Source organism: Bos taurus, chromosome 8 (genome assembly GCF_002263795.3).
Source record: "Bos taurus isolate L1 Dominette 01449 registration number 42190680 breed Hereford chromosome 8, ARS-UCD2.0, whole genome shotgun sequence".
In the NCBI taxonomy this organism is placed as follows: domain Eukaryota; kingdom Metazoa; phylum Chordata; class Mammalia; order Artiodactyla; family Bovidae; genus Bos; species Bos taurus.
In genome coordinates, this window is record NC_037335.1 from 67,117,796 (window position 1) to 67,145,248 (window position 27,453).

Genomic DNA, 27,453 nt, shown 5'->3' on the forward strand with positions numbered 1-27,453 from the left:
CACAACAACTTAACTGGATCATTAAAAATTGTCAGTGTCATCCCAACTGGCATTAACTGACATGCATGTTGATGGTTTTATTATGAAGACCAAGGGCTACAGGCATTAAAAACTGGATTTTGGAGCACATGATAAATGATAATCATCATGGCTGGGGAAAAGTATGTTTCTAAGAATGTAACCATGGACAGAGTTTGCAATTTGTTTCTCCTCTAGAATCCCTTTGAAAAGATTCTTTGGTATTCAGAATTTTTAAATGACAGAGATATATTTATAATGTTGATCTAGTGTATCTCTAACACTGTTCCTCATTCTCAGGATTTTTTTTTTAATTCCTAATCACTGGAAACGTCTATAAGCAAAAACAATAATTGTTACATAGATTCTATTCAAGAACTAGTTATTAATTTTTTTTAGACCAATGGAGTAATAATCTGGCTAGATCCAGTAATCAATATGATTGTTTTTCTAGATGATGCTGATCATAGCCAACCAACTTTGGAAGTGAAACAGAATGTACTTTATAAAGGATCAGCAAAATTCTTTGACTCAATAGTACTAAAAATAAACATTTTAAATATAAAAAGTTGTCAGTGTCATAAAAGATAAAGAGAGGCTGGAATACCAAAGCCCAAGGAAATAGGACAAGTAAATGCAATATGTGATCCTTGATTAAACCCTAAATCCAAATATATATATATATATATACACACACACACATATATATACCTACACATATATAGTCATATATATGACATTATTAATATAACTGGAGAAATTAGAATATAAAATGCATATTGAAAAATAAGAGTATCAGTGTTACATTTCTTGAGTATTGCCATTATATAGTGATTATGTAGAATAACATAGGAAATATATGCTGAACTATTTAGTGGTGAGGTGATTAATATCTGAAACTTATATCCAAATGATTCAGTAAGCTAATAATAATTGTAGAAATAATCATTTGTACATATGGCCAAATATTAATAATTCATGAATCTAGCTGAATCTAGGTGGAGAGTATATGAAGGCTCTTTGTAATGTTCTCACAATATTTCTATAAATCTGAAATTTTGTTTTAATAAAATGTTGGAAAATAACTAGTAGAAAACACACATTACTGTCTTTAGACATTAAGGTAAGGAAAATATTCTTAAATTGATAAGAAAGGATTGATATATTTTACTATGTTAAAATTAAAGAGTTCTGCTCATTAAAAAAAGCCTAATCTTGTTTAGTACATTTTGTTAATTTTTATTAACCATCTGAGTCTTCCCTTTAGAGCTGTAGATTCTGTGGAGGCATGGTTTTTTTTTGCATTTTTTTTTTTACTGGTTTATTCCTAGTTCCTACATTGGTGTTAGCACATAGTAAGCAGTCAAATATATGATAACCTTGTTACTAAAGAAATAAATGAATGAATTATACAGTTAAATTCTAATATTAATTAGTAATCCTTTCTAGCCAAATTATAAAGCACTATGGTTCAGTGGACTTGATTAAGGTCTCTTTTGACCAACAATTCTGGAACCCCAGACAACATATTAAAAAGCAGAGGCATCACTTAGCTAACAAAACTCTGTATAGTCAAAGCTAGGGTTTTTCCAGTAGTCATGCATCAGTAAGAGTTGGACCATAAAGAAGGCTGAGTGCCGAAGAATTGATATTTTCAAATTGTGATGCTGGAGAAGACTCTTGAGAGTCCCTTAGACTGCAAGGAAATCAAGCCAGTCAATCCTAAAGGAAATCAACCCTGAACTAGATTGGACTGATGCTGAAGCTGAAGTCATTGAAAGGATGGTCATTGGAAGGACTGATGCTGAAGCTGAAGCTCTGATCCTTTGTCCATCTGATGCGAAGAGCTAACTTATTGGAAAAGACCCTGATGCCAGAAAAGATTGAGGGTAGGAGGAGAAGGACGCAACAGAGGATGAGATGGTTGGATGGCATCATCGATTCAATGGACATGAGTTTGAGCAAATTCCAGGAGATGGTGAAGAACAAGGAAGTCTGGTGTGCTACAGTCCATGTGGTCACAAAGAGTCAGACATGACTGAGTGACTGAACAATAACAACTAAATTATGTCATTTAATCCTATCACTTAATCTTGAAAATTGCTCTGGTGACAGATTGTCTGGACTCAAATTATAATACTCTCATTAATTAACTACAGAACAATGATCATATGCAAGTCACATAAATTCACTAAGCCACAATTTTCCTATCTTTAAAACTGGGGGAAATGATAGTAACCACTTCCTAGGGTTGTTCTCAATAGTAAATAAAATCATATACATAAAACAAAGTGTTGGGCTCATGCAGATACTCAGCTGATCTAAGCTGCTGGGCTGATGTGGCTTAGAGTACTGGATCTTGCCCTTCCCAGCTCCCCATCATCACCTATCCTGTTTCCACTGCATGTTTGATGCTCCAGTCACTGTGAACCTCTTTCCCCTGAATATCCATGCTCTCCCTCTCCTATAGGTCATTTCATATGCTACTCCCAGGACCTAGAACATCCTTCCTCTAATTTCTTATCTAATTGCTATCATTGTGCATATCTAATCTCAGAAATCTTTCCTTTGGTGGATAAGTTCCCTACTTCCTTTTTTTTAATTAATTAATTTTTAGTGGAGTATAGTTGCTTTACAATGTTGTGTTAGCTTCTTGTTGTTCAGTCACTAAATCCTATCTGCCTTTTTGCAACCCTGTGAACTACAGCATGCCATGCCTTCACTATCTCCCAGAGCTTGCTCAAACTCATGCCCATTGAGTCAGTATGCTATCCAACCAACTAATCCTCCTGCCCTCAATCTATCCCAGCATCAGGCTCTTTTCCAATGAGTCAGCTCTTCCCATCAGGTGGCCAAAGGATTGGAGGAGCTTCAGCATCAGTCCTTCCAATGAATATTCAGGGTTGATTTACTTTAGGATAGACTGGTTTGATCTCCTTGCTGTCCAAGGGACTCCCAAGAGTCTTCTCCAGTACCACAATTTGAAGCATCAATTCTTGTACTGCACAGCAAAAGTGAATTGGCCATATATATACATATATCCCCACCCTTTTGGACTTCCCTCCCATTTAGTACACCACAGTGCATTAAGTAGAGTTCCCTGGGCTATACAATATGTTCTCACCAGTTATCTAGTTCTCATCCTTTGTTTAGTGTAGGCAATCCTCACCCTCATATAATTTCCTCATGGCCAGACACTACTGAATAAGAACTCAATGTGTATTAAATGAACGAACTGCAGCACATCCCCAACATACCTACACAGGTATGTTGCATATTCCTAAAGTGTTCTATGGAGAAGCTGAAAGACTAGCAGAAACTTAAGAGTTGCTAAGCGTTTTCCTTCCTTCTCATTTATTCTCTGGGCTAATACTGATCCTTCTCTGTCATGCCCTTGGGTTAGAGAGAACCATTCATTTGCTCCTTGACCAATCTTCATGTACAGGTCTCCTCCCTGACTTGAAAAAAATATATAGGTTAGGTTTTCAGTGACTTTAAGCAGACTTCCTTGACAAAGAATACTCAGCAAAACTTTCCTGCCCACACTCAAAGCAGGATAGCGCAGCTCCAGGATTTGGACTGTTGGAAAGCTAACAATAATTCAGCACGTGCGACTGTTTTGTTCCTTGGTGAACCACAGAGCCTGGCACCTGGGCTGATAATGTCTTATTAATATGAAGTATGAGTATCCACGGCATGCAGGAGTAAAGAATGATTTGCCTTCTAGCACTGTTACCTTGACAGGAGGTGTCTTTGAAGATGACCTCTTGCCTAGAGAGGTAGAAAAACATTGGCAAGACAAAGTGTTTCCCTCCAGGCACTCTGTTCCCTCTACTGCCCTCTTGGCTTGATTTCTATTCCTTGTATTATGAACAGGTTGTCCTCCCTCCTATCTGCGTAGAGCTGCTGTCACCTCTGTCCAGATTGCCTTCCAGGGCAGACACCCAAGCTTCAAGGACTCACAGTCAGTACTGAGACCATCCTATCCCCCTGTGGCTCAGCAGTAAAGAATACACCTGTGTCCTCTTTCCCAGCTGGAACCATGGAGGGTGGAGAAGAGAAGAAAAAGAAGGTTCCTGCTGTGCCAGAAACCTTTAGGAATAAGCGGAAGAATTTCGCAGAGCTTAAGATCAAGCAACTGAGAAAGAAGTTTGCCCAAAAGATGCTTCGAAAGGCAAGGAGGAAGCTTATCTATGAAAAAGCTAAGCATTACCAAAAGGAATACAGGCAGATGTACAGAACTGAAATTTGAATGGCTAGGGTGGCACAAAAAGCCAGCAACTTCTATGTACCCGTGGAACCCAAATTGGCGTTTGTCATCAGGATCAGAGGTATCAACGGTGTGAGCCCAAAGGTTCAAAAGGTGCTGCAGCTCCTTCGCCTCCGGCAGATCTTCAACGGCACCTTTGTGAAGCTCAACAAGGCGTCAATTAACATGCTGAGAATTGTGAAGCCATACATTGCGTGGGGGTACCCAAATCTGAAGTCTGTAAATGAGTTGATCTACAAGCGTGGTTATGGCAAAATCAACAAAAAGCGAATTGCCCTGACAGACAACGCATTGATTGCTTGATATCTTAGGAAATATGGAATCATCTGCATGGAGGATCTAATTCATAAGATCTATACCATTGGAAAACATTTCAAAGAAGCAAAGAACTTCCTGTGGCCCTTTAAATTGTCTTCTCCACTAGGTGTAATGAAGAAAAAGACCACCCATTTTGCAGAAGGTGGAGATGCTGGCAACAGGGAAGACCAGATCAACAGGCTTATTAGAAGGATGAACTAAGGTATCTACTAGGATTATTTTTGTAATCTGGCTAATAAACAATTGAAACAAACAAACAAACAACAATAAAAAAAAGAATGCACCTGTGATGCAGGAGACTTCGGTTTGATCCCTGGGTTGGGAAGATCCCCTGGAGAAGGAAATGGCAACCCACTCCAGTATTCTTGCCTGGGAAATCCTATGGGCAGAGGAACCTGGAGGACTATAGTCCACGGGGTCTCAAAGAGTCAGACACGATTGAGCAACTGAGCATGCTGCACATATGTGTATCTGAAGTGGGGAATCACAGATTCACTTGGACCTGAGCTTTGCTGACTTTGATGGTCTATATATCTGAGGGGTATGAAGCTGGTCTTCTCACAGTGAGTTTGTGAGGGTAAACAATAACAAGCAAATCACCTAAACTGAGCAAAATATCAAAGACAAAATGCTGCAGAAGAGAATATAGATGTTAGAGAATATAGAATATAGATGTTAGAATATAGAGAATATAGAGTTTGTGAGGGTAAACAATAACAAGCAAATCACCTAAACTGAACAAAATATCAAAGACAAAATGCTGCAGAAGAGAATATAGATGCAGAAGAGAATATAGAAGAGAATATAGAAGAGAACATAGAGGCAGACAAAGGGATTTTTAGCCAGAAATTGACCAAAATGTCATATTGTATCATCTATCCTATTATTCTAATTGTTTCATCAGGATTTATAGAGGCAGAAAATTCTTACATTTGATTCAGTTGAAGAAACAATTAATAAGCAACAACTGTATGACAGTAATCTGTAACAACTGTAGAAGAGAAAATAATACAAAGCCTGGTGCTGCCTTTGACAAATAAGAAACAACACAAAGAACCGCTACTCTAGTCATAATCCCATCTTTATCAGTCCATTTACAAAAACTCTTTTTCTCTCCTTAGAGTTTATCTATTTCATATATATGTGTGTATGTGTGTGTGTGTGTGTGTGTGTGTGTGTGTGTGTGTGTGTGTGCTGTCATTCAGTCATGTCCAACTCTTTGCAACCCCATGGACTGTAGCCTGCCAGACTCTTCTGTCCACGGGGATTCTTCACGCAAGAATACTGGAGTGGGTTGCCATGCCCTCCTCCATGGGATCTTCCCAAACCAGGGATTGAACCCAGGTCTGTATTTCAGGTGAATTCTTTACCGTCTGAGCCACCAGAGAAGCCCAAGAATACTGGAGTTGGTAGCCTATCCCTTCTCCAGGATATCTTCCCAACCCAGGACACATAGATATAGATATAGATAGATAGATATACAGGCTTCCCAGGTAGCTCCGTGGTAAAGAATCCACTGGCCAATGCAGAAGACATGAGTTCAATCCCTGGGTGAGGAAAATCCCCTGGAGAAGATAATAACAACCCATTCCAGTATTCTTGCCTGGGAAATCCCATGGACAAAGAAGCCTGATGGGCTACAGTCCATAGGGTTGGAAAGAGTCAGACACAACTGAGCAACTAAACAACAACAAAAAGAAACAATAACACTATAGTAGACTTCACAGGTCTTAGATGATGACTGGTCCCTAATAGATGATAGTCACTGATATGATTAATAATGGGAAGCTTGGATTTCCTGAAAGATGGTCTAAGGCAAAGAATAAAAAACCCAAAATTCTCATTAAAGTTTTCCAAGATTTTTTTCTATGAGACCTTTAGCCATATTAACCTAAGAACACCCAAGTATTTCCTTTTAGATTCTCCTGGCATCACACCTCTATGTACCATCCCTTGTCCTGAAACCATCAGCTGCCCCAGGACTTCCCTCCTTTCTCTCTACTGGCATGGCCACCCCTGCTGTCATTATGCCCATTAAGGAAGCATTCACTTGGATTCCTAAACTGAGAACCCTATATTCCTAATGTTATAACCCTCAAGTCACCAAAGATACTATATAAGCCCTCAAGACAGAGTGTACATTCGTTTATTAGCGCTTGAGATCAGCTTCAACCAGAAGCTTATGAAAAAAATCCCTGAATGCGTCAGATCCCATACTCCTATACACTTTGTCCACCTTGTCATCACAACACAAAACAGGCTTCAAGATTATTCAGGTCAGCCAACAAATACTGCTGGAAGTAATTTTATCACACTCACATTTCTCAATAGTAACTCTACACCAGTTTCTAATAATACCAACCATTCTGGGCCAGGTGACCTTGGAGACCTCAAGGTCTGAGTAACTTTGGCTTCAGTAGTTTCAACCTCTCTGAACTCTAGTAAGTCCAGTCAGGAAGAAATGGCTCTAATTATGATAATTTCTTTGTTTATAGTTTAGAGCTTTGCCTTTATAGCCTGGGTAATTAGGGTCGATTTTGAAATACAGCAGTTGAAACAGAATAAATGGAAGATTAGTTTGCACATTTTACAAACCAGCCTGATCTTAAAATTTGCCAGAGATCCCAGAAGGATGCAGGAAATGATTAGAAATTAGCCAGAATCTTGAGCAAGCAGGAAAAATATTATCCAGGTGGACACAGTACACTGAGGCAAAACATTCTCTCATGCCTAGAAACAAACAAATAGGCATATGAGCAGTAAAATCAGAAATAATAGAACACATAAGCTAGAAGGATCTAGAGATAAGCTAGATGACTGTTCTGCAGAGAAAACTGAAGCCCACAAATGTGAACTGTCCAAAGGAAATCAACCTTGAATACTCATTGAAAGGACTCATGCTGAAGCTGATACTACAACTCTTAGGCCTCCTGATGAAAAGAACTGACTCATTGGAAAAGACCCTGATGCTAGGAAAGATTGAAGGCAGGAGTAGAAGGGGCTAGAGAGGATGAGATGGTTGGATGGCATCATTGACTCAATAGAGATGAGTTTGAGCAAGCTCTGGGAGATAATGAAGGACAGGGAAGCCTGATGTGCTATAGTCCATGGGGTCAAAAAGAATCAGACAGGACTTAGCAACTGAACGACAATACAGTTAGATAATGACAAAGCTCAGAACCAGTATCTCCTGGTTCTCATTCTAGTGCCCTTTCTGGTATCAGAAAGTTGTCTACTGTCAGGGTAACTTAACTCCTTCCCTTGGAGCAACAGACCCTTAGGTAAGAGAAGGCATCGTCCCCTTCAAAAAGAGGCGATTTAACAAAACCTGGGGTTTCTCAGCAGTCCCACAACTCAAAGGAAGGCAGCTGTGTTAGCAGACATGTGAGTTGTATTAGCAGAGGCATTTGTACCTCCATCTACTGGTTCCACCATATCAAATTCAGGACTGCCAAGGATGCAGAGTTTTCTAAGGAGACACCTGGGGACCATCAGATGATGCAGAAAATATTGTTTACTCTCTCCGGGAAACATGATATAGTCACAACAGAATCCCAATTACTTGCATAGGAAGAAGCTTCTGACTTTCCCTCTGCAAAGGCAGATTCCTGCTACAGATTCAATGCCCAGAGCATAGACATTAGAAACCAGAGTGTGTATCACATATTAGGGTATACTTCTGGCCATGAGGCTGGGAGAACACTACCAGAGCTAATGTTTAACCTGAGAGCTGATTCATTCATTTCACAAATATTTCTTGGGTATATCATGTTCTGTTCTACTTATTACAAAAACAATGAAATCTGGACCTTATATCAGTTCAGTTTAGTTCAGTCGCTCAGTCATGTCCGACTCTTTGCGACCCCATGAATTGCAGCACGCCAGGCCTCCCTGTCCATCACCAACTCCTGGAGTTCACTCAGACTCACGTCCATCGAGTCAGTGATGCCATCCAGCCATCTCATCCTCTGTTGTCCCCTTCTCCTCCTGCCCCCAATCCCTCCCAGCATCAGGGTCTTTTCCAGTGAGTCAACTCTTCGCATGAGGTGGCCAAAGTACATATTTACTGAGTTCCGACAGTGCTCTGGATGCTAAAGATACAGTCTGGATGGTTTTTTGTCACTCCCACCTCTATAATCCTACACCTTACTGTTTGCAGCTCTATAAAGGCCCAGTTTGATTTTTGATGTTTATTTGTATATATTGGCTTTCCTAGAATATTACTCCTCCAAGGTACAAAATGGAGATTTCTTCATGATAGCTAAATAAAGAGGCAAATCTGTTAGCAATTGCCAGAGACAAATAAGATTGATGGTGATCTGTTGATCAGTTTAACAAGTACAGGTTGTTGTTGTTCAGTGGCTAAATTATGTCTGACTATTTGTGACTCCATGGATTGCAGTACACCAGGCATCCCTAGCCTTCACTGTCTCCCAGAGTTTGCTCGAACTCATGTCCATTGAGTTGGTGATGCCGTCCAACCATCTCATCCTCTGTCACCCCCTTCTCTTCCTGCCTTCAATCTTTCCCAGCATCAGGGTCTTTTCAAGTGAGTCGGCTCTTCACATCAGGTGGCCAAAGTATTAGAGCTTTAGCATCAGTCCTTCCAGTGAATATTCAGGGTTGATTTCCTTTAGGATTGACTGGTTTGATCTCCTCGCAGTCCAGGAGACTCTCAAGAGTCTTCTCCAGCACCACAGTTTGAAAGCATCAATTTTCTGGTGCTCGGCCTTCATTGGTTGCTTATCTACTGTGTGTTTAGCATCATGCCAGGTGCTTTGGGGTATTGTAAGGGCTGAATGTTTATGTCCTCCCCATGTTGAAGTCTAATCTCCAGTATCATTGAATAAGGAAGTGGGGACTTTGGGGGATTATTAAGTCATGAAGGTGGAGCCCTCATAATGAGATTAGTGCTCTTATAGAAAAGGCCAGAGAACTAGTTAGCTCTTTCTACCACGAGAAGATATAACCTGAAGTCAGCTATCTGCAACTCAGAAGAGAGTCTTCACCAGAACCCAGCAGTCCCAGCACCATAATCTTAGACTTTCAGCCTCTGGAACTGTAAGAAATAAATTTCTGTTGTTGACAAGTCACCTACTTCAGGGTGTGTCGTTTTAGCGGCCTGAGCTGACCAAAGTTGTACACCTAAAAGTTGGATACCCTTTACTTCAAAGGTTTGCAATCTTTTGAGGGGTCTTGGAAGAAGAAGAAAAAAATGAGCATCACCATAATCCCATGCTAGATTAAAGTAATTAAATCAGAAAATGCAATAATCCTACCAGATATTGGTAAAGGGAGAGAACACTGTAGCTGAAAAGACGTCACAAGGAAGGTGAGACTTTAGCTGGTCTTGAGTGGGTAATCAGTGAATCAGAGAGAGGGTTGGAAATTTAGGTGACAGGGTAAAAAGCACAAAGGAAAGTACAGAAACAGGAAGGAAGAGGAACGGAATCTAAAGTGGAGGATAGGGTTTAAGCAGAGATAGAAGTTTGCTTATTTTTACCACTGTTGCTAATTTCTGAGGTGCAACCAAAGTCAGATTGAGACTGCTTTCTATCTCTCTCTGCATTTCTGGTTTTACGAAATTTTCCAATAGCCAGTCTAGACAGACTCTATTCAGGGCCCTCTCAGTCAAAATCGGTATTGGGAGGAATACCTTTACCTTCTGTAATTGCAGAAATTGGGGAAATGTTTTGGCATTCTATAGTGAAAGCAGTGATTCTCAAACTTTAGTTCACATCAGAACTTGGAAGCTTGTTAAAATACAGATTACTGGGCCACTCCTTCAGAGTTTCTGATTCAATATGTCTTGGTTGGGCCTGAGAATACACATTTTTTTTCTTTTCTTCTAATATTTATTTATTTGGCTATGCCAGGTCTTGGCTGTGGCATGCAGGATCTTCAGTCTTCTTTGTAGCATGCAAATCTTTAGTTGCAATATGTGAGACCTATCTTAGTTGCAGCAAGTAAACTCTTAGTTGTGGCATGCAAAATCTAGTTCCCTGACCAGGATCAAACCCAGGTCCCCTGTATGGGGAGCATGGACTTTTAGCCACTGGACCACCAGGAAAGCTCTGAGAATATACATTTCCTACAAGCACTTGGTAATACTGATGTTGCTATTTGGAGACTAGGCTTTGAGAATCACTGAAAGCTGAAGTGGGCACTCCTACCCCTGCTTATAAAACGTGATAGTGATGCCAGCCACAGCCATGAGGAAACTTTGTATCAATGACCTAAGAATAAAAACAAAGTGTATATGTGTTTAAAGGAGCTGAGTTTGTTGTTTGAGATTGTAGGATATAAAAAACACACATTACAATGTGACTTCTAGGAATACTGAGTCTTTTAAGTCGATAGGGAGCAGAGGCATATCAACTTTAATCAGGTTAAAAGAAAGCAGTGTTACCACCACTGGTTTTCTATTTGGTCTTTGGCATAGCAAAGTGTATTTAGTTAGTGCTTGTCAAAGAAATAGAACCAACAAGATCAGTTCATTTCAGTCACTCAGTCATGTCCGACTCTTTGCAACCCCATGGACTGCAGCACACCAGGCCTCCCTGTCCATTACTTTGTCCCAGAGTTTGCTCAAACTCATGTCCATTGAGTCGGTGATGCCATCCAACCATCTAACATCTGTTGTCCCCTTCTCCTCCTGCCTTCAATCCTTCCCAGCATCAGGGTCTTTTCCAATGAGTCACTTCTACACATCAGGTGGCCAAAGTATTGGAGTTTAGCTTCAGCATCAATCCTTTCAATGAATATTCAGGACTGATTTCCTTTAGGATTGACTGGTTGGATCTCCTTGCAGTCCAAGGGACTCTCAACAGTCTTCTCCAACACCACAGTTCAAAACCATCAATTCTTTAGTGCTAAGATTTCTTTATAGTCCAATTCTCACATCCATACATGACTACTGGATAAACCATAGCTTTGATTAGATGGACCTTTGTTGGCAAAGTAATGTCTCTGCTTTTTAATATGCTGTCTAGGTTGGTCATAGCTTTTCTTCCAAGAAGTAAGCAACTTTTAATTTCATGGCTGCAATCACCATCTGCAGTGATTTTAGAGCCCAAAAAATAAGATTTACCACTGTTTCCATCATTTCCCCATCTATTTGCCATGAAGTGATGGGACTGGATGGCATGATCTTTGTTTTCTGAATGTTGAGTTTTAAGCCAACTTTTTCGCTCTCCTCTTTCACTTTCATCAAGAGGCTCTTTAGTTCTTTGCTTTCTGCCATAAGGGTGGTGTCATCTGCATATCTGAGGTTATTGATATATATATATATACACATATACACACATATATATATGTAGCCTATTGGTTCTATTTCTTTTAGTTTTTATTTTTTATTTAGTTCTTTCCATTTTAAGGAATCAACTCATGCCATTGTGAAGGTTTCACAAGTCCAAAATCTGGGGAAGGCCAGAAGGCTGGAGACTCAGAAAAAAGTTGCAGTTTTAGTGCAAAGCTAGTCTGGTGGTGAATCAGGAAGAGACAGTATTGCAGATGAAATCTTTGGGCAACCTGCTGGCAGTATGCCCCCTGAAGGAGAGGTCAGCATGTTGTTCTAGTGGATTGGATGAGACCCACTCCCATTGTGGACAGCAATCTGCTTTACTCAAAGGCCACCACAATTGCAGAAGAAGGTAAACTTCCAAACTCATTCTATGAGGCCACCATCACCTTAATACCAAAACCAGACAAAGGTGGCACAGAAAAAGAAAACTATAGGCCAATATCACTGATGAACATAAATGCAAAAATCCTTAACAAAATTCTGCAAATAGAATCCAACAACATAGTTAAAAGATCATACATCATGACCAAGTGGGCTTTATCCCAGGAATGCAAGGATTATTTAATAGTCACAAATTAATCAATGTAATACACCACATTAACAAATTGAAAGATAAAAACCATATGATTATCTCAATAGATGCAGAAAAAGCCTTTGACAAAATTCAACATCCATTTATGATAAAAGCTCTCCAAAAAGCAGGAATAGAAGGAACATACCTCAACATAATAAAAGCTATATATGACAAACCCGCAGCAAACATTACCCTCAATGGTGAAAAATTGAAAGCATTTCCCCTAAAGTCAGGAACAAGGCAAGGGTGCCCACTCTCACCACTACTATTCAACATAGTTTTGGAAGTTTTGGCCACAGCAATCAGAACAGAAAAAGAAATAAAAAGCATCCAGATTGGAAAAGAAGAAGTAAAACTCTCACTGTTTGCACATGACATGATCCTCTACACAGAAAACCCTAAAGACTCTACCAGAAAATTACTAGAGCTAATCAATGAATGTAGTAAAGTTGCAGGATATAAAATCAAACCACAGAAATCCCTTGCATTCCTATACACTAACAATGAGAAAACAGAAAGAGAAATTAAGGAAACAATTCCATTCACCATTGCAATGAAAAGAATAAAACACTTAGGAATATATCTACCTAAAGAAACAAAAGACCTATATATAGAAAACTATAAAACACTGATGAAAGAAATCAAAGAGGACACAAATAGATGGAGAAATATACCGTGTTCAAGGATCGGAAGAATCAATATAGTGAAAATGAGTATACTACCCAAAGCAATCTATAGATTCAATGCAATCCCTATCAAGCTACCAACAGTATTTTTCAGAGAACTAGAACAAATAATTTCACAATTTTTATGGAAATACAAAACCCCGAATAGCCAAAGCAATCTTGAGAAAGAAGAATGGAACTGGAGAAATCAACCTGCCTGACTTCAGGCTCTACTACAAAGCCACAGTCATCAAAACAGTATGGTACTGGCACAAAGACAGAAATATAGATCAATGGAACAAAACAGAAAGCCCAGAGATAAATCCACGCACCTATGGACACCTTATCTTTGACAAAGGAGGCAAGAATATACAATGGAGAAAAGACAATCTCTTTAACAGATGGTGCTGGGAAAACTGGTCAACCACTTGCAAAAGAATGAAATGACTTTCTAACACCACACACAAAAATAAACTCAAAATGGATTAAAGATCTAAATGTAAGACCAGAAACTATAAGACTCCTAGAGGAAAACATAGGCAAAACCCTCTCTGATATAAATCACAGCAGGATCCTCTATGACCCACCTCCCAGAGTAATGGAAATAAAAGCAAAAATAAACAAATGGGACCTAATTAAACTTAAAAGCTTTTGCACAATGAAGGATACTATAAGCAAGGTGAAAAGACAGCCTTCAGAATGGGAGAAACTAATAGAAAATGAAGCAACTGACAAAGAATTAATCTCAAAAATATATAAGCAACTCCTGAAGCTCAATTCCAGAAAAATAAATGACCCAATCAAGAAATGGGCCAAAGAACTAAACGGACATTTCTCTAAAGAAGATATAAAAATGACTAAGAAACACATGAAAAGATGCTCAACATCACTCATTATCAGAGAAATGCAAATCAAAACCACAATGAGATACCATCTCATGCCAGTCAGAATGGCTACTATCCAAGAATCTACCAATATAAAATGCTGGAGAGGGTGTGGAGAAAAGGGAACCCTCTTAGTGGGAATGCAAACTAGTATAGCCACTATGGAGAACAGTGTGGAGATACTTTAAAAAACTGGAAATAGAACTGCCATATGACTCAGCAATCCCACTGCAGGGCATACACACAGAATTGAAAAAGACCCATGTACCCCAATGTTCATCACAGCACTGTTTATAATAGTCAGGACATGGAAGCAACCTAGATGTCCATCAGCAGAAGAATGGATAAGAAAACTGTGGTACATATACACAGTGGAATATTACTCAGCCATTAAAAAGGATACATTTGAATCAGTTCTAATGAGGTGGATGAAACTGGAGCTTATTATACAGAGTGAAGTAAGCCAGAAAGAAAAAACATCAGTACAGTATCAGTTCAGTTCAGTTCAGTTCAGTCACTCAGTCATGTCCGACTCTTTGCGACCCCATGAATCGCAGCACACCAGGCCTCCCTGTCCATCACCAACTCCTGGAGTTCACTCAGACTCACGTCCATCAAGTCAGTGATGCCATCCAGCCATCTCATCCTCTGTTGTCCCCTTCTCCTGCTCCCAATCCCTCCCAGCATCAGGGTCTTTTCCAATGAGTCAACTCTTCTCATGAGGTGGCCAATACAGTATACTAACACATATATATGGAATTTAGAAAGATGGTAATGATAACCCTATATGTGAGACAGAAAAAGAGACACAGATGTTTAGAACAGTCTTTTGGACTCTGTGGGAGAGGGAGAGGGTGGGATGATCTGAGAGAATAACATTGAAACATGTATATTATCATATGTGAAACAGATTGCCAGTCCAGGTTTGAAGCATGAGACAGGGTGCTCAGGGCTGGTGCACTGGGATGACCAAGAGGGATGGGATGGGGAGGGAGGGGGAGGGGCTTCAGGATGGGGAACACATGTAAACCCATAGCTGATTCATATCAATGTATGGCAAAAACCACTACAATATTGTAAAGTAATTAGCCTCCAACTAAAATAAATTAATTTTTTTAAAAAAGAAAAAAGGCCACCAGTTTACACATACATGTCACTCAACACACCCTCATACAAACACCTAGAATAAAGTTTGGCCAAAGAGTACCATGACCTAGCCGAGTTGACACACAAAATGAACCCTCACAATGCGTTTATTTCATTTCATTTCATGTGTTTATTTCATTTTTATTTTCAGATTTGGTTCAATTCAATTCACCAAATGTTTCACTTAATCAGTAGTTTCAGTAGACTATATTTCAGTAAGAGGAATTATAAAGATTTGCTGGGAGGAATTGGGGGCAGGAGTAAAAGGGGACGACAGAGGATGAGATGGCTGGATGGCATCACCGACTTGATGGACGTGAGTTTGAGTGAACTCCAGGAGATGGTGATGGACAGGGAGGCCTGGCGTGCTGCGATTCATGGGGTCACAAAGAGTCGGACACGACTGAGCGACTGAACTGAACTGAACTGAACTGAATTGTGGAAGCAATATGTTATGGTTTATTCATTTCTCCATTCAAGAAAATTTATTGAGTATTAATTTTGTGAAAGCCTCTTGGTATGGTTTAATTCTGGAGAGAAACAGTTATCAAGACTTTTTTATGGAAGTTTAGTTGATTTACAGAACTATATTGTTTTCAGGTATACAGCATAGTGATTCAGTATTTTTGTGTGGTTCAGATGGTAAAGAATCTGCCTGCAATGCAGAAGAGTCACATTTGATCCCTGGGTCAGGAAGATCCTCTGGAGAAGAAATGGCAACCCACTCCAGTATTCTTACCTGGAGAATTCCATGGACAGAGGAGGCTGGTGGGCTATAGTCCATGGGGTCACGAAGAGTCAGACATGATTGAACAATTAACATTTTCATTTTCACTTTCATATTACATTCTAAGTTATTTCAAGATAATGGCTGGAATTCCCAGTGTTATATAATATATCCTTATTGCTTATGGCTGGAGAAGAGGTCCTGGCTTTGTCTTGGTTGTGTTGATTCTGGCAAAACCATCCATCTAGGCAGGTGGCTGCCTGTGGGAAAACACCAGAACTTCTACCTTCCTAGCTTCCTGAGGGTTTTGGCAAATGATGTTAGGGAGCCATCGGAGAGACGAATGGGGAGACTGGTGAGATATCAATCTTAGGGACTGATCTTTTACTCCAGCATAGGACTTATCTGGTCCCTGGGAAATAAAGATCTTTGGACTAAAACTAACAGTGCTTGGGACAGGGAGGGTTGCTTGTTTGACTGGTTTCCATTTAAGGGCAAGAGACCATCTTAGTGCCCAGGTTAAAAAAATCATATATGACTAACCTCCCTGGTGGTCCAGTGGGTAAGAATTTGCTTCTAGCGCAGGGAACACGGGTGCAATCCCTGGGAACTAAGATCCCACGTGCTATGGGCATGTGGGACACCCCTCCCCAAAAGCCATGTCCATGTCAATTCCTGAAACCTATAATGTGACTTTGTTGAGAAAAGGGTCCTTGCAGATGCAGTTAAGTTAAAGATCTCAAGATTAGTTCATCTGGGCTTACCTGGGTGGATTTTAAATCCAAGAGCAAATGTCCCTATAAGAAACACACAGAGAACAGTCACACAGAGATATGAAGACCAAGGCAGATATTGGAGTGATGGGGCCACAAGCCCAGGAAAGCTTGCAGTCACCAGAAGCTAGAAGAGACAGAGAAAATTCTCCACTAGATCCCCTGGAAGAAGTTCAGCCCTGCAGGATTTCAGACTTCTGGTTTCCAGAACTTTAAGAGAATATATTTCTGTTGGTTTAGCCAGCATGTGTGTGGTAATTGGTTATGGGAACCTCAGGAAACAAATACAGAGAGTTTTCCTATCAACTGGCTTTGACTTCTCAGGGTCCTGGGAGGGGCAGCACTGTAGCACAGCAGAGGATCTATGGGTGTAACTAGTGGAAGGCAGCTGTGCTCAGTGAGAGCAGCTGGACAGTGAGAACCAAAAGCACTGATGAGGCCCTCTATGCTCCTTCCTTAACAACAGGTGATGCTGCTATCATTGCCTCAGCACCAGAATATTCTTTAACGGGACCTTTGAAGTAATATTAAGAAGTGAATTCAGGACTTCCCTGCTAGTTCAGTGGTTAAGAATCCACCTGCCAGTGCATGAGATGCAGGTTTGAGCCCTAGTCCAGGAAGATCCAACATGCTTCAGGATAACTAAGCCCAGGTGCCATAACTACTGAGCCGGAGACCTATAGTCTGTGCTCCACAAGAAAGAGGAGCCACAGCAATGAGAAGCCAGGTAACTCAACTAGAAAGTAGCCCCTGCTCGCTACAACTAGAGAAAGCCCACATGCAGCTACAAAGGCCCAGTGCAGCCAAAACTAAATTTAATAATTAAATAAAAAGTGAAGTCAAACAATTCCAACTCCTGGATATAGCCCCTTTCTCCTGGGGTTGTATCAAGCCACATGGAGATGAGTTTGCCCTATGTCTGACTGCATAGACTCACATCTCTTTGGGAAAATGGGAGAAAATAGTTGCCAGGAAGAAACAAGAAAATAGAAAGCAGGTATGGAGAGAAAGAAAATCTGGCCTGCCCCATTGAGGGGGTGTCTGCTCCTGACTTGTGCTGTGCTATACTGGTATGGCATGTGATTACCTTATATTTCTATTCATATGCTAAAAGATAAACAAAGGATGCCTCTTTTTCCTCCAAAGGAAGCTGCTTATTGTTCTATGTTAAGAGAACAATGTGATCGAAAGAGATCCAGGAGTGAAGGGTTAGAGGAAGAAAAAGAGGTTTCATTGAGAGACAACAGAGCATCCTCAGCAGAGAAACAGAACACAATGCCAGAAACCAGCTCTCACAGTGGCTAGGAACACAGAGGCAATCTGCTGCTGGAGGTCTCAGTTCTGCAGCTTCAAGGAGTGTAACATTCACTCGCAAACCCAGGAGTCAGGAGACGGAGCGTGGGAAAGTACAAGGCTGTGGTCACCCCACTATGAATTGAAGCAGTGACTAGGGACACAAAGACCCTTGAGAAAGCCCTGCTTTCTTCCCAAGCACAGCCCACTCTCATGAGAGAAGATTCCATAAGAGGAAACTTGCTCAGCCCGTAACAAAGTGCATTAGCTTAGCAGATCCGTTTGTTTAATCAGTATCCATTTCTGAAGAATCCCACTCATCAAAGTGGCTCAGGCTTACTGATCAGCAAAAAAGACTGTCAAAGACCCTGCAAAGACAGCATACAGAAAGTAAAAGCAAAAATTATAGTCTAGAGCTTTGGGAAGTTTGGAATAAACACAAGAATCAAAGATAAATAGCAACTGGGAGGATGAACTGATTTTCTCAAGGCTGCATAGATGGATATAGAAGGGCGCTGCCTCATTTCTCATCAGCATGGCTGGGACAGGAAGGCAGGAAGAGCTGACAGGCCTGCGAGGAGAAAAATGCCAGATGAAGTCTCAAGGTTGGCTTGGATTTAGGCAAATTACTTGCCAAAATATCAGTACAAACCATAAACTAGGGGATGTCCAGCATCAAAATTAAGTATATGGAATTCTGCCATTGAGTTCAGAGGGCAAGTGCAGGCCTAGAAAGAAAAGACAAAGTCAAGATGAGAAAAGCTGCTAGATAATAGCAGGGTCAGTGCTTGGCTCAGCTCCAGGGGGCACCGTTCACACTGCAGTCGATATGAATTGTGTCCTACGTGGTTAGTTTGTGTGTAACCTGCAGTCCTTTGCATCTGTAGATAGTGAAATGGACCAGGGAACAAAACAGGGAGCTGCTGCTGCTAAGAATGGAAGTTCTGCATTATTTTCTGCTCTCTATTTTAAAAGCATAGATATTCTGGGATAGAATCAAGATAAGGTACTAACAGAAAGAAAAAATGGTCCAGAAATGAGGAGTGCCTGCGTGCTCAGTTGCTTCAGACTCTGCAATCCTATGGACTATAGCCCACCAGGCTCCTCTGTTCATGGGATTCTCAGGCAAGAATACTGGTGTGGGTTGTCATGCACTCTTCCAGGGGATCTTCTTAACCCAGGGATCAAACCTGCGTCTCCTGCATCTCCTGCATTGCAGGTAGATTCTTTACCCACTGAGCCAATTGGGAAGCCCCAGAAATGAGGAGACATAAGGTCAAATCACTCTCTGAGTAGCTGGTAATTCATTCAGTATTTTCTGAGTCTGACTCTTCATCTCTCAAAGGGGTTCAATAATACCTGTCGTGTTTCTCGGTCTTGCAAGATCAACTCAAATTTGATCAATGATAAATAAGTAAGTAATGCTTTACCAAGGATGAGGTTACAAATGATGCCCTGGTCATGGTTAAGCAGGATGCCAAGAACTTTTAATGACCTACAAAGTCCCACAGTGCATGTCTCCTCCACTTCTCTGATCTCACCTCCTTACACTCTCACATCCTTCTCTCTGCTGTAGCCACTCTGACCCCTTCACCATTCCCTTAGTGCCCACTCCTCACATCTCTCCAGGGATTACAGATTACTCTTCCTTCGGCTTGGAAGGCTCACCTCCTGGATCAGCTTGCCTTTCTCCCTCATCTCCTTTAGGTTTGCCCGAAATGTCAACTTTCCAGTGAAGTTTCCCCCAAAGACACACTATTTGAAGCTGCCCATATCCTAGCACTCCCTAACACCATCCCCTATTTCATATTTTCCCCAAAACACATCACTCTTTAATACACAGTTTAGTTTACTTGCTATTTTGAGTATATTCTTACTTATTCATTTATTTATTTGTCTGTGCTGGGTCTTAGCTGTGGCACACAAGATCTTCATTGAGACGTGTGGGGTCTTAAGTTTCAGCAAGTGGGATCTAGTTCCCTGACCAGGGATAGAACCCTGGCACCCTGCATTGGGAGTGCAAAATCTTAACCACTGGATTACCAGGGAAATCTGGCTATTGTTTGTATATTCTATCTTTTCTCACCTGGAAATCAGGAATTTATATTTATATATATATATATATATATATATATATATAGTATCCTAAGCCAAAAATAAAGTCTAGAAAGTTGGTAGGCACTCAAAAAATACTGGATGTGCCAAACCAGCTTTACAACAAATGCTGAAGAAACTTCTCTAGGCAGGAAACACAAGAGAAGGAAAAGACTTACACAAAATAAACCCAAACAATTAAGAAAATGGTAATAGGATCATTCAGTTCAGTTCAGTCGCTCAGTCTTGTCCAACTCTTTGCAACCCCATGAACAGCAGCATGCCAGGCCTCCCTGTCCATCGCCAACTCCCAGAGTTTACCCAAACTCATGTCTATTGAGTCGGTGATGCCATCCAGCCATCTCATACTCTGTCATCCCCTTCTCCTCCTGCCCTCAATCTTTCCCAGCATCAGGGTCTTTTCAAATGAGTCAGCTCTTCTCATCAAGTGGCCAAAGTATTGGAGTTTCAGCTTCAACATCAGTCCTTCCAATGAATATATCGATAATTACCTTAAATATAAATAGATTAAATGCACCAACAAAAAGACATAGACTGGCTGGGAGGATGAAAACATGCGCATGTATGCACTTTCACTCACATCACTCTGCTTGACCTCCCAAATTGTATGTAATTAATTTATATTGTTAGGTTAATCATGTTTCCATTATGGCTTGCAGTTGTAATTATCTTCTGTTTTTCATCTGGCTATTGATTGTCAAAACTTATAAACATGTTTTAAGTGATTATGTAGCTATTATTCATTTAATACTATTGTATCATGATTGATCAGCAGAGAGTAATAGAAATCTATATCACCCAAACTATCATTTAGTTAACATCCAAATGCATATGAGAATCATCTTGGAATTTTTTGAAAGATACAAATGGCCAGGTATTGCTTTTTTTTTTTTTTTTTTCTTTAAAGCTCCAGATACGTTTCTAATGAGCAGCCACATTTAAAAACAACTGGACTATATGATGACCATTTACTTTTATTTTAGTTTGTTTCATTTTTTCTGTTTCATATTCAGTGCTCCCATTTCAGTTTGTTTTCCAATTTCTCCATCTCTTCCTTTTTTCTGATGTTCTTTCTCAAGCCTTTATCAAGGATAGTATAAAAACTTTTGTATACATGTGTGTGTGTTAGTCGTTCAGGTTGTATCTGACTTTCTGTGACCCCATGGACTGTAGCCCACCTAGCTCTTCTGTCTATAGTATGTATAATATACATATTTTAGAAAACTTGTGAATTTTTGCCTGGCTAAAAAATTTATGACATTTTGATTCCATTTGTTTGACTAAGCATGAATAGAATGCTATTCTAATTTTAAAAACATAGATATGCAACAAGTAACAAAGGTTTACTGAATATCACAGGGAACTATAGTCTAAGACTCTAATAATAGTTTAATAATAGTAATTATTAGACTAATAATTAGTAATTATTATTACTACTAATAATAGTCATAATAATCTATAATGGAAAATAATCTGAAAAATAATATATGTGTGTATCTATAACTGAATCACCTTGCTGTGCACCTGAAACATTGTAAGTCAACTATACTTCAATAAAATATATATATTAAAAGAAAATACTGGATGCATGAAAGGGAAAAAAGTCATTCAAAGACACAAATTCTCACTCATAACAGGATGGCTTTTGCCCTTCAGCTTTTTTCTGCATTATAAAAATTTTTTACTGGAGGATAATTGCTTTACAATGCTGTATTGATTTCTGCCATACAACAATGTGAATCAGCCATAAGTATACATATATCCGCTCCATCTTGAACCTCCCTCCCACCTCCCATCCCGCCCTTAATTGAATTGACTCCACCCAAGCAAATGTTTGTGTCAGCACTTTGTTATCTGTCCACTTGACTTTTGCTCTGATTCCTTTTAATGCTACAAAACATTTCATTAGAATTTTAACTTATCCCCATTGGTTATTGCCCAGGAAAGAAAATTTTAAAAATGTATGCTCAGTTATTCACCACATTTGCTGATGAATGAATTGAGACATATAAGTTTATGGTAGTAAATAAGAATGTGTGGTAAGAGTCTCACAAGGGAGTGAAAACAGGTAGCATCACACTACAGAATGGAATGTTTACCAGACATTTAAGAAACATGTGTTGGTTATTGTAAAAGCAAAAAAAAAAAAATGAAGTCCACTGACTTATCGCTCATGCTTTGGGTTTTTCTTATAAAACATGTTGTTTTGGGACTTCCCTGGTGGTCCAATGGCTAAGAATCTGAGCTCCCAAAACAGGGGGCCCAGGAATTAGGTCCCACATGCCGCAACTAAGAGTTAGAATGCCACAACTAACACCCAGTGTAGCCAAATAAATAAATAAATATATATTTTTAACTATTGTCTTAACTCACCAACTAGAGAAATCTGCTATTGCCGTAGAACTACAAAGCACATATAGAGCTCTGCCAGCAAGATATCTATTTCCCCTTGGGGGTTATGTTCTCATTCGGAGTTATTATCTCTTGGCCTAGAACCTGGTGCAAAATTATTCTTAAATGACTTGCTTCTGGCTCAACTTTTTATGTAAGGACACAATTACCTTACTGTAAGGTGGTTAAAGAAATTTTCCGACCTGCTGGGAACAGGAGAGTGTCTAGAAAAGAGGACATGTCTTCACCATCTGAAAATACATACTCGTAGCTTATTTTCTCAAACTGGTGAATACAGCAATGATAGGATGTGAATGTTTCCACTATATGAGTTCAGTTCAGTTCAGTTCAGCCGCTCAGTCATGTCCTACTTTTTGTGACCCCATGAACCACAACACGCCAGGCCTCCCTGTCCATCACCAACTCCCAGAGTTTACCCAAACTCATGTCCATTGAGTCAGTGATGCCATCCAACCATCTCATACTCTGTCGTCCCCTTCTCCTCCTGCCCTCAGTCTTTCCCAGCATCAGGGTCTTTTCAAATGAGTCAGCTCTGCACATCAGGTGGCCAAAGTACTGGAGTTTCAGCTTCAACATCAGTCCTTCCAATGAACACCAGGATTGATCTCCTTTAGGATGGACTGGTTGGATCTCCTTGCAGTCCAAGGGACTCTCAAGAGTCTTCTTCAAGACCACAGATCAAAAGCATCAATTCTTTGGTGTTTAGCTTTCTTTATAGTCCAACTCTTACATCCATACATGACTACTGGAAAAACCATAGCCTTGACTAGACGGACCTTTGTTGACAAAGTAATGTCTCTGCTTTTTAATATGCTGTCTAGGTTGGTCATAACTTTTCTTCCAAGGAGTAAGTGTCTTTTAATTTCATGGCTGCAATCACCATCTGCAGTGATTTTGGAGCCCCAAAAAATAAAGTTTCCACAGTTTCTCCATCTATTTTCCATGAAGTGATGGGACCCGATGCCATGATCTTCGTTTTCTGAATGTTGAGCTTTAAGCCAACTTTGTCACTCTCCTCTTTCACTTTCATCAAGAGGCTCTTTAGTTCCTCTTCACTTTCTGCCATAAGGGTGGTGTCATCTGCATATCTGAGGTTACTGATATTTCTCCCGGCGATCTTGATTCCAGCTTGTGCTTCTTCCAGTCCAGCGTTTCTCATGATGTACTCTGTGCATAAGTTAAATAAGCAGGATGACAATATACAGCCTTGACGTACTCCTTTTCCTATTTGGAACCAGTCTGTTGTTCCATGTCCAGTTCTAACTGTTGCTTCCTGACCTGCATACAGGTTTCTCAAGAGGCAGGTCAGGTGGTCTAGTATTCCCATCTCTTTCAGAATTTTCCACAGTTTATTGTGATCCACACAGTCAAAGGCTTTGGCATAGTCAATAAAGCAGAAATATATATTTTTCTGGAACCTTCTTGATTTTTCGATGATCCAGTGGATGTTGGCAATTTGATCTCTGGTACCTCTGCCTTTTCTAAAAACCAGCTTGAACATCTGGAAGTTCATGGTTCACTTATTGCTGAAGCCTGGCTTGGAGAATTTTGAGCATTACTTTACTAGCATGTGAGATGAGTGCAATTGTGCGGTAGTTTGAGCAATCTCTGGCATTGCCTTTCTTTGGGATTGGAATGAAAACTGACCTTTTCCAGTCCCGTGGCCACTGCTGAGTTTTCCAAACTTGCTGGCATACTGAGTGCAGCACTTTCATAGCATCATCTTTTAGAACTTGAAATAGCTCAACTGGAATTCCATCACCTCCACTAGCTTTGTTCATAGTGATGCCTTCTAAGGCCCACTTGACTTCACATTCCGATGTCTGGCTCCAGGTGAGTGATCACACCATTGTGATTATTTGGGTCGTGAAGATCTTTTTTGTACAGTTCTTCTGTGTATTCTTGCCACCTCTTCTTAATATCTTCTGCTTCTGTTAGGTCTCTACCATTTCTGTCCTTTATTGAGCCCATCTTTGCATGAAATGTTCCCTTGGTATCTCTAATTTTCTTGAAGAGATCTCTAGGCTTTCCCATTCTGTTGTTTTCCTCTATTTCTTTGCATTGAACACTGAGGAAGGCTTTCTTATCCCTCCTTGCTATTCTTTGGAACTCTGCATGTCACAGTATGATTATACCCATAATACATGTTCCCACCCAGGAGGGAGACTCTAGGGACCTTGATTCGAGACAGATTCAGCACAAGCATCCATCTGTATCATCACTCCAGAGAATAAGCATGACTGTACATCCCAGGAGGTGCTAGTGGTAAAGAGCCCTGCCAAAGCAGGAGACATAAGAGACGCAGGTTCGATCCCTGGGTCAGGAAGATGCCCTGGAGGAGGAAATGGCAACCCATTCCAATATTCTTGCCTGGAGAATCCCATGGATGAGGAATCTGGCAAGCTATCATGCATAGGGTCACAAAGAGTCAGACACAACTGAAGTGACTTAACAACATTGCACATTCCACAGGACAATGGGAACATGTAGAATGTAGCCACTCAGACCAACAGCCAAAGTCAAGTGCCCCAAGGCAGCATAGCATGGTACAAAGAAGTCAGTCTTGCAAGAGGAAACTCAGGTTATGTTCCAGCTTTTTGTTAATGCACGTGAGATCTGGCGATTTGTGGATAGCCGAGGCTCAATTTTCTCAGGTGCTATTTTTTTTCCTGGCTGTGCTGGATCTTTGTTGCTACTGTGGGGACTTTCTCTAGTTGTGGCAAGCAAGTTCCTCACTGGGATGGCTTTTCTTGTTGTGGAACACAGGTTCTAGGCATGTGGGCTCAGTAGTTGTGGCCCACGGGCTTAGTTCTTCTGTGGCATGTGAGATCTTCCTTGACCAGGGATCAAACATGCATCCCCCACATTAACAGGAGGATTCTTATCCCCTGTGCCACCAGGAAATTTCTCACCTATTATTAAATGTCGATAACAAAACTGACTTTGTTGTTTCCCTTAAAAATTGAAGGAGCAATGGTACGATGTAGACAGAACAAGGAAACAAGTACTTTGTAAAGTATACAGGCTCTACAAATGTTCATCATATAATTAATTTCCTTAGAACTTCAGCACATGGAAAAACCTCAAATTCCTGAGTCTTCCTTAAAAGATATGAACTTCATTTTATTTTTATTCTTGGTTCTTTGATGTTATTTTTTTAGTTATCACTATTAAGCAATACATTCAAGTACCTCAACAAGCATTTTAAAAAAAGAAAACACACAAAAAGGTATGACAGTGAAAGATCTTCCTTCCCCAGCCCCAAATTCCAACCACATCCTGTTACTAGGTTTGTTGTGTGTGTGTGTGTGTGTGTGTGTGTGTGTGTGTGTGAGCTCTCAGAGCTCATGGGTACATACACAGGCAAAGACATTTATACATTTCAAAACAAAGCTTTGCACAGTGGCAGTATCACAGTCAATGAGTTTTATCCGAGCTGTGATTACTGCTAATTGAAAATTTTTCTCAAAATACATTCTCTGCCCTCCCCCTTTTTAACCATAAGTGATAATACACTACATCTATGGTTCTGTATTTTGCTTTTTTCCTTAGAGAAACTTCCGTATCAGTACATTGAAAGCCTTCTCATTTCTTTGAAAGTGCCATTATCTCTACTGTGTGTTCGCCAACAGAGGGTGTTATCAAATCTTGAAGGTTTTGCCAACTTGAGAGGTGAAAATGCTGTCTCAGTACAATCTCAAGTTGTGTATGTGTGTTTAACAATTTAGTTCCTAAATGGACTAATAGGAGCTATTTATTATTTCTTTTTAAAAAAAATTGTCTCATTTTAAGTCATTATCTTTTTTCTTATTAATTTTAGAGGTTTCTTTATGTGTTAGGGAGATTAACCTTCTGTCTGTGATATGATTTGAGAAGTATTTTTTCTCAATTTGTCATTTGTCTTTTGAAATTGTCTATGGCATAAGTGAGGCTTCCCTGGTAGATCAACTGGTAAAGAATCCGCCTGCAATGCAGGAAACCCCTGGGTTGAGAAGTTCACCTGAAGAAGGGTTAAGCTACCCACTCCAGTATTCTTGAGCTTCCCTGGTGGCTCAGATGGTAAAGAATCCACCTACAATGCCAGAGACCTGGGTTCAATCCCTAGGCCGGGGAGATCCCTTGGAGGAGGGAATGGCAACCCACTCCAGTATTCTTGCCTGGAGAATCCCTTGGACAGAGGAGCCTGACAGGCTACGTCCATGGAGCAGCAAAGAGACATGACTGAGTGACTCAGCACAGTAGATGGCATATGCTTGTATATACTTTATCATACACAGTTTTCTAAACTTTTACAAAGTCCAACTTATCAACCTTTGGTGTCTTATTGATTTGACTTATGCTTAAAAAGACTTTTCACTCCAAAGACCCAAAAATAATTTTCCAATGCTTTCCTCTAGTCCTTTAGTGAATTTGTTTCTTACAGTTTAATATTGGGTTTATGCAGAACTTATGTGAGTGTGTGTTTAAGGCATAGACCCAATATTTTTGTCCCAACTAACTACTTAATTGTCATTTGTAAAGTAGTACTTTTCCCCTACTGTTTCTGAGATGCCAGCTTCATCATATACAGAGTTCTCATGTGCCTTAAGTCTGTATCAGGTGTTTGAGGACCAGAACTTTCAGTAAGTGATTCCATCAAAGGGAAATATCATTGGTTGGGGGGAACAAAAGGAGCATGATACTTTGTTGGGATCACTGTCACCAATTTGATCCTGTTCCCTTGTTCCTGATAATTTAATTTCTGTTGTAATACCCTGGAGGAACTGCGCTACAGGAGGTGGTGGTCTCTGGGCGGGTACCACTTCTCGCTTTTTAGAGAGTAATTCATTATGAAATCATAGAAACATAACTTTGAAAGCTAACAATGACTGGCCTGAGACTCTTTATGCCTATTTATAGAAGGTATAAAAAGAGGCCTGACCCTGAAACCCTTTTCAGCCTCAGTTTCAAAGCTC

The 27,453-nt window shown here is 40.2% G+C and overlaps 2 pseudogenes; both read left to right on the forward strand.

Moving 5' to 3' along the window:
• Positions 1-4,040: 4,040 nt before the first annotated feature.
• On the forward strand, positions 4,041-4,858 carry LOC784966 (large ribosomal subunit protein uL30-like; annotated as a pseudogene).
• A 21,031-nt stretch (positions 4,859-25,889) lies between these two features.
• On the forward strand, positions 25,890-26,053 carry LOC112447946 (uncharacterized; annotated as a pseudogene).
• The last annotated feature ends 1,400 nt before the right edge of the window (positions 26,054-27,453 follow it).